The sequence below is a fragment of the Phascolarctos cinereus genome, unplaced genomic scaffold (assembly GCF_003287225.1).
Source record: "Phascolarctos cinereus isolate Bilbo 61053 unplaced genomic scaffold, phaCin_HiC Scaffold_5;HRSCAF=322, whole genome shotgun sequence".
NCBI lineage: Eukaryota > Metazoa > Chordata > Mammalia > Diprotodontia > Phascolarctidae > Phascolarctos > Phascolarctos cinereus.
In genome coordinates, this window is record NW_027555958.1 from 259,676,463 (window position 1) to 259,684,998 (window position 8,536).

Consider the following 8,536-nt stretch of genomic DNA (forward strand, 5'->3'; position numbering starts at 1 on the left):
GAAAATAGATTGATAAGAGATAATTTAAGAATTATTCTACTACCCAAAAGCCATGACCAAAAACAGATTATACACCATCTTCAAGAAATTATAAAGAAAACTGCTCTGATATCTTAGAACCAGAGGGCAAAATAGAAAATGAAAGAAACCACTGATGACTTCCCAAAATGTAAACTTCCAGGAATATTATAATCAAATTCCAGAGCTCTCAGGTCAAGGAGAAAATATAGCAAACAGAAAAAACCATCCAAATGTCGTAGAGCCACAGTCAGGCTCACACAAGATGTAGCAACTACCACAATAAAGGAGTATAGGGTTTGGAATATGATATTCTGGAGGATAAAGGAGCTAGGATTACAACCAAGAATAACCTATTCAGTAAAGCAGAGTATAATCCTACAAGAGGAAAAATGAATATTTAAGAAATAGAAGACTTCCAATCATTCCTGATGAAAAGACCAGAGCTGAACAGAAAATTTGACATTCAAACTCAAGTCTCAAGAGGAACATAAAAAGGTAAACATGAGTGAGAAATCACGAAGAACTTAACAAATGGGAAGATGATATATGTAACCCCCAAGAACTTTATCATTATTATCAGTTGGCAGGAATCTGCTTAGACAGAGGGTCATCATGAATGTGTCTATTTTGTTAGGATGATCTCAATAGAAAAATGGAAGGCTGAGAAAGAGGAATATACTTGGAGAAGGAGGAACAGAGAGGAAGAATGGGGAAAACTATCTCACATAAAAGAAATTCAGAAGGAAGAGCTTTTACAATAGAGGAGAAATGAGGTAGGGAGCAGGCAATGCTTGAATGACACTCATCTGAACTGGTTCAAAGAGGAGGAATATATACACACACATATGTATATATAAATATACGTATATGTGTGTGTATATATATATATATATATATGTATGTATGTATGTATGTATGTATATGTGTATACACACAACTGAGATGGCTATAGAAATCCATCTTACTTAACAGAGAAGTAGGAAGGAAAGTGGCTAAGAGAAAGAGAAAATGGATAAGAGGAAGAACAATTTAATGGAGGCAGTGGTCAGAAGCAGCACAGACTTTTAAGGAGGGACAGGATAAAAAAAAAAGAAAACGATAAACAGAAGAAAATATGATGCAGGGAAATATACAATTAGCAATCATAGCTATGAATGTGAATGAGATAAACTCATCCATAAAATGGAAGTGGAAAGCAGAATGGATTAGAAACCAGAATTCAACAATATGTTGTTTACAAGAAACACACATGAAGCAGAAAACACAAAGTTAAAATAAGGGGTTGTAGCAGAATCTATTATACTTCAGCTGAAGTCAAAAAGGCAGGGGTAGCAATCATGACCTCAGATAAAGCAAAAGTAAAAACAGACTGAATGAAAAGAGAGAAGAACTACATTTTGCTAAAAGGTACCATAGAAAATGAAGTAATGATAATGATAAACATATATGTACAAATGACATAGCATCCAAATTCTTAGAGGAAAAAGTTAACTGACTTACAGGCAGAAGTGGACTAATGTAAGGGAACTCAATTTATCCTTCAGAACTAGATAAACCCTAGTATAAAATAAATAAGTTAAAGAGATGAGCAGAATTTTAGAAAAGTTAGATATGACAAACTTCTGTAGAAAATTGAAGGGGAATACAAAGGAGTATACCTTTTTCTCAGCTGTACATCGCACTTTCACAAAAACTGATCATGTGTTAGGGCACAAAAACCTCACAAACAAATGCAGAAAAGCAGAAATATTAACTGCACTCTTTTCAGACCATTGTGCGATAAAAATTATGTTTAGTGGAAGCGTAGATTAAAAATAAGTTGGAAACAAAATAATCTAATCCTGAAGAATGATTGGGTCAAAGGAAAAATCATAGAAACAATCCATAATTTCATTAAAGAGAATGACAGCAATGATACAACATATCAAAATTTGGGGGATATAGCAAAAGCAGTACTTAGGAGAAAATTTATGTCTCTAAACACATACATCAATAAAAGAGAGAAAGAGTATATCAATGAATTTGACATGCAACTAAAAAAAAACAAACTAGAAAAAGAACAAATTAAAGAGCCCTAATTAAGTGCCAAAATGGAAATCCAGAAAATTAAAGGAGAGATTAATAAAACTGAAAGTAAAAAAGACATTGAACTAATAAATAAAACTAGTAGGTTATTATATGAAAAAAATAAAATGTCATTGGTTAATTTGATTTAAAAAAGAAAACCAAATTACTAGTATCAAAAATGAAAAATATTAAATGTATCACCAATGAAAACTAGATTAAAGCAATTATCAGGAGTTATTTTGCCCAATCACAAGTCAATAAAACTGACAATCTAAGTGAAAGGGAGGGGTGGGAGGTGGGGGAGATTTTTATTGCAAGATTCTTTGATAAGGGTCTCAGTTCTCAAATATATAGAAAATGAGACAAACTTAACTTTCTTTTTATTTCTTTTTCTTTTCTTATTTACCACTGGCATAACAGCAGAAGTCTGAAAGCTACTAATATAACTATTACAGCTACCATGAGTCCTTTAAGTATATTCTTTTATCCAAAGAAAACATTTGAAAGCAAATCATAGTCTAGTTCTCAAGTGGAAGCAGTCTAATCTTGTTGCTTTTCCCAAATTGAAGTTTAATGGTTGTTCAGTCATTTTTCAGTTGTGTTCAACTCTTCCTGACCCCATTTGGGGTTTTCTTGACAAAGATAATGGAATAGTTTGCCATTTCCTTCTCCAGCTCATTTAACTGAAGAGGAAACTAAAGCAAACAGGGTTGTGACTTGCCCAGTGTCACACAGCTAATAAGTGTCTGAGTCTTCCTGACTCTAGGATTAGCATTCTATCCATTGTGCCACCCAGCTGTGCCAGGTGAAGTTCACTAATCCGTTAAAAATTAAAAACTTTATATCTTTATTACAGTTCCACCTTTAAGTGTATGCTATCCTTATATCATTCAGAAAAAATGTGATAAAATATGGACATAATCTTATACAAAAATACGTAACTATTAAAGTAATGGTAAGTCTAAGAACTGATTTTCCTTAGTCACTCAGATAAGAAAGTTGAGACAAGAAATGGTCACAATTCAGAACAGAAAAATCAAAGCAATGGAGGCCTTTATACTTGTATTCCATTAGAGTAGTTCAGACATGATTAATGATTTTAATAATAAGATCAGTTAATTTGATGCTCTTCCTACAGCTCTGATGTTTTTTAAGGTGAACTCCATAAGGTTTGACTGGCTTTCACCACATGAACTAATTACTGGAAAGCCAATATGTTTAAGTTTTGTCAGGCTCTACTAAATCATACTAAGTCTTATCAGTAACATGTGTAAGCAGCATTAAAATGGCGTGAAACCTGGAAAATGGATCTATCAGAAAAAACTCTTGCAAATCTGTCCTAGAAACAAGGCCCATTCCAGTTAACAACTGACATCTCAGTTAAAGACGCAGAGAGGTTGGTACAGGGATACATAATCTCTGAGTTTGGACAGTGACAGTTTGGACAGTTTGGACAGACCCTTTGACACAGAATTTCCAAAGGAAAATGTTTCCTAGAAGCAGACAGTTTTATGAAGTAGATGGCTAAAACAAAGTCAATGATTAGAAACCCATTGTTTAAATGAATATTAACTGAATGTTTCACATTTGTGTTTGCTCAAACCCTTAATAAATTAAATTCAGCACCTGAACTTCATTGAAGAGTTAAGGAAAGGTATATTTTTAAGGAGTATTCCCCAACAGCAAATATTGTTCTAAATTTTCTGTTTCCTTCTATTATAATAGTTTTCTTAGTTATAGTGCTGCTCTGGACGTGTTGCTCATACAAATGCCTAAGAACTGCAAAATTACAAGTCAACAGGGTTCTAGAGAAGATTTGCATTCCCTAAGTAGGTGATACTTTAAACAAAAGGTAAGGTGTTGAAAGGGTTAATACTATAAAGAAAGGGGTGGGGCTTGAAAGGGTTAAATATATGGTGCCCAATGACAGTTTCTTAACATTCCAAGGCCAGCAGCAAAGTCTGACACATGTAATTAAATTCAAGATAGAGCAAAATAGATTGTTTCATAGATTGCCCCACCAGAACTAATCATATGAACTTCCAAACAAAGCATTCTGTTATTAAGGAAACATCTGGGTGATTTTTCTGGGGATTGTTTGATGCTGATCTGTTGCCTGTATAAATGGAATACTAGTTGTAGTGGTCTTATGATGTCTTCCAGGCTACCTTTATGCATGTAATCTCGAAATCTATCTTCTTGTACAACAATAAATCTTGTTAAGTTACTTCAGGCTTGAGGGATTTGTTAAGCATCTTCCCTGTGGCTTTTGGAATTTGTTTTCCCTTAACATAATCAGATAGATAAGCAAGTTTCTTGCTTATTTGCTCGTGGGAAATAAGGAGAAAGGACAAAAAGTTTGCAAGAATCTTAGTCCTAGCCTGGGTATTCACTCAGAATAAACAGGGAAAAAGAGGCCCTCCTGTTAAGATCCTAGCCCTTGCTTTCAACTCCTGAATCACAGTACCATGCTTATCAGAAAATTGGGGCAACTGCCAGGTTGGTCACTCCAGAGTCTAGTGGTTTATGTCTAATAGGTTATTTCAGCATGAGACAGACAGACAATACAGACAAGTACACAGAATATTAACCTGTGTCAACGGTTTTCTAGATAGAAGAGTAACTTTAAGGGTCAGTTGATACCTTGCACATAAGGGAGGGTGTCTGGGTTAGAAAATTCAATCTTGATCCAATCTAGTCAATCCCATCTGGGCTTGCCAATAATTGTGACAAAAATTACCTAAATAATGGGTGGGGGGGACTAGGTAGCACAGTGAAAAGAGCTCTGGCCTTGGGGCAGGAGGGCCTGAGTTCAAATCTAGCCTCTGACACTTGACACTTAAGTAGCTTTGTGACCCTGGGCAAGTGACTTAACAACCCTTCCCCCCCAACTGCCTCACCAAAAAGCTAAAAAAACACAAAAATTGCCCAAAGAGCCATTGATTAAGTACTGTTGCCAACCATAGGCAACAATGCAGAGACGGGAAAACTGCATTTTATTTTAAATGGTTAGAGTGCAGGCATTGCTGAATAAAAAAATCAGTGAGTCCAGAGCATCAGTTTCAGGAATCTTATCTAAGTTTTAGTTACACAAGCATGAGTGGTACAGCTAGTAAGTGTCTAGGCAAACCACTCCATTATCTTTGCCAAGAAAGCCCCAAATGGGGTCACAAAGAGTTGGACACGACTGAAACAACTGAACAAAAAGTTCTTTAAACCTCACTTTTTCTATCTATAAAATTACTAGGCAGGTAGGTGAGATGTGGATAGATAAAGCATTGCCCTCATAGTCTGGAAGACCTGAGTTCAAATCCAGCCTCAGACACTTACTAGCTATGTGACCCTAGTCAAGTCACTTAACCTCTGTCTCCATTGTCTCATCTGCAAAATGAAGATAATAATAACACTTACCTCCCAGAGCCATTGTGAAGTTTAAAATAAAATAATATTTGTAAAGCATTTACCAACCTTAAAGCAGTATTAAATGCTAGCTGCTGTTGCTACTACTACTATAATAAAAATGAGAGGATTTGGACTAGATAATCTTTAAGGTCTCTTTTAACTCTGACATTCTGTGGTCCTGTCATTCAATTCAAAAATAATTTAATTAAATGTCTACCATGTGACTGGTACTGTGCCAGGTGCTAGTGATATAATGATGAAAATTGTAACAGATTCAGCCCTTTGGGAAATTACATCTTAATTCTATGAATAATGACTTAAAATCCCTGGGTTTTGTTCTTAAGATTTTTTATACTTAATCTTTAATTGGCATGGGATATAACCATTTTTTACCTCTTGATCCAGCTTGGGTCAACAACTACAATTAATTATGTCTGTCACTAGCCTGATCCCCAGCTGAAGAACTGAAAACACATCATTGAGTGTCCTTATAGAAGTTAACTTTCTGGTTGGTCCAGCAGCTCAGGTCTTACCACCATTCATTGTTACTGCTGATAATTTGTTTTGCTTTAAATGGACTCTATTAGTGCATTAGAGCTGCAAGGCCATCTCCATAGCTTAGCTCAGCGAAAAAAGCACGATATATCATTCTTAGTGAAACAAATCATTAGTTTACAGGTTCTTTGGGCATACGATGCCATGATGTATTCTCACAAAACATATGACTCATGAGATTAATTCCTTATTTTTGATGTTACGCAGAGAACACTCACAGCATGGTTCTTGCTGTTTTAACTTAGAAACTCACTCTGACTGTTTTGCTTGTCTTCATATTCACTCATTTCTCAGAGAATTTTGAGGCCTGTCTTGATTTCTAAAATGTAGTTCTGCTTTAAAAAAACCAAACAAACAAACCACCAATGTGGAAAATATTACTACAACTATAACACAGATAAACATATAAGGAAGAGATTGGTCAAGAAGGCCCAATCTTTAGAGAATATGTACACTATCCATGTGGAGGCTTGGTGAGATTATTTTCCAAAATGATAGAGACATTTCAGAGCATGTGCCAGTATCCTTTATTGTTTGCTGTTGGCTTACTACATAGTGATGAAAAGTCATTTAAGGCCATTTGCAAACCTTAGAGCAATCCAGATTCAGGCTGTATCTCTCCAAGTCATCCATGTCCTTGCCATGGCTGAGCTCAGGGACCCAAACTTCAAGAAGATAGTTCAGCGGCACCATGAGGAGCTCAACCTGCAGAGCCTTTAGGTAGACCATAGCCACTTCATCCACTTCAGCCTGAATCTCAACACCAAAAATGGACACATACTTGGAGAATATTCTGAGAACTTCATTATAGAAGATGTGAGGAAGATGCTTATTGAGCTGGCTAAGTCTTGAAGATTGGAAGATGCTTGGGAACAAATGTCCAAGGGAAAGAAGATCAGTGTCACAGAGAACCAAGCTGTGTTCCATGTGGCACTGTGGGAATTGCTCCAATACAATCATGCTACTGGTACCAGAGGTGAACAAATATAGGCATTCTGCCAGCAAATCTGTGGTGGAAAGTAGAAGGGCTACAACAGTAAGACAATTACAGATGTGATCAATATTGGCATTGGAGATTCTGACTTAGGTCCTCTGATGGTGACAAAAGCCCTGATGCCCCACTCCAAAGGAGATCCTTATATCTGGTTTGTCTCTAATATAGATGGCATCCATATTGCCAAGACCTTGATGAACTCAACCCAGAAACTTCCCTCTTCATCATTTAACTCAAAGACATTCACCACCCAGGAAACCATCACCAATGCAGAGACAGCCAAAGAGTGGTTTCTTCAGATAGCAAAAGATTCTTCAGCTGTGACAAAGCACTTTGTGGCCTTGTCTACCAAGAGTGTGGATGCTCAAAACATGTTCGAATTCTGGGAGTGGGTTGGTGGATGTTACTTATTGTGGTTAGCTATTGGCTTCTCCATCACCCTGCACGTTAGTTTGGATAACTTAGAGCAGCTGTTTCAGAGATTCACTGAAGAGACAATCATTTCTTCATTATCCCACTGGAGCAGAATGCTCTCATGAAGCCAGGCATCTGATACATTAGCTGAGTTTTTTTTTTAATGTAAACAGTTCAACTTTAATAAGTCCCTTATGATTTCTCTTTCCTGTTTACCTGTTCATGTTTCTCTCTCTCTCTCTCTCTCTCTCTCTCTCTCTCTCTCTCTCTCTCTCTCTCTCTCTCACTCTCTCTCTCTGTCTCTCTCTCTCTCTCTCTGTCTCTCTCTCACTCTCTCTCTCTCTCTCTCTCTCTCTCTCTCTGTCTCTCTCTCACTCTCTCTCTCTCTCTGTCTCTCTCTCACTCTCTCTCTCTCTGTCTCTCTCTCTCTCTCTCTCTCTCTCTCTCTCTCTCTCTCTCTTTCTCTCTCTCTTTTTTGCGAGGCAATGGGGTGAAGTGACTTGTCCTGGGACACACAGCTAGTAAGTGTCAAGTGTCTGAGGCCAGATTTGTACTCAAGTCTTCCTGAATCCAGGCTGGTGCTCTACCTACTGTGCCATCTAGCTGTCCCTTCATGCTTCTCTTGAGTCTTGTATTTGAAAGTCAATTTTTCTGTTCAGCTCTGGCTTTTCAAGAATGAATTAAATTCCTCTATGTCATTGAATGATAATTTTTTCCCCTCATTGGTTACACTCAGTTTTGCTGGGTAGGTAATTCTTGGTTTTAATCCTAGCTCCTTTGACCTCTGGAATATCATATTCCAAGCCCTCCAATCCATTAATGTAGAAATTGCTAAATCTTATATTATCCTGATAGTGTGGGAACTCTGGAATTTGACTATAATATTCCTGGGAGTTTTCCTTTCGGGATCTCTTTCACGAGGTGATCGGTGGATTCTTTCAATCTCTATTTTACCCTCTGGTTGTTTTATTTTTTGCTGATGTCTCATGGAGTTATTAGCTTCCACTTGACCAATTTTAATTTTTAAGGAGTTTTCTTCAGTATTTTTGCACTTCTTTTACCAAAGTGTTCATTCTCTTTTCA

General features: G+C 36.7%; 1 pseudogene; it reads left to right on the top strand.

The window, feature by feature from the left end:
* The first annotated feature begins 6,687 nt into the window (after positions 1 to 6,687).
* Positions 6,688 to 7,592, top strand: LOC110209451 (glucose-6-phosphate isomerase pseudogene; annotated as a pseudogene).
* The last annotated feature ends 944 nt before the right edge of the window (positions 7,593 to 8,536 follow it).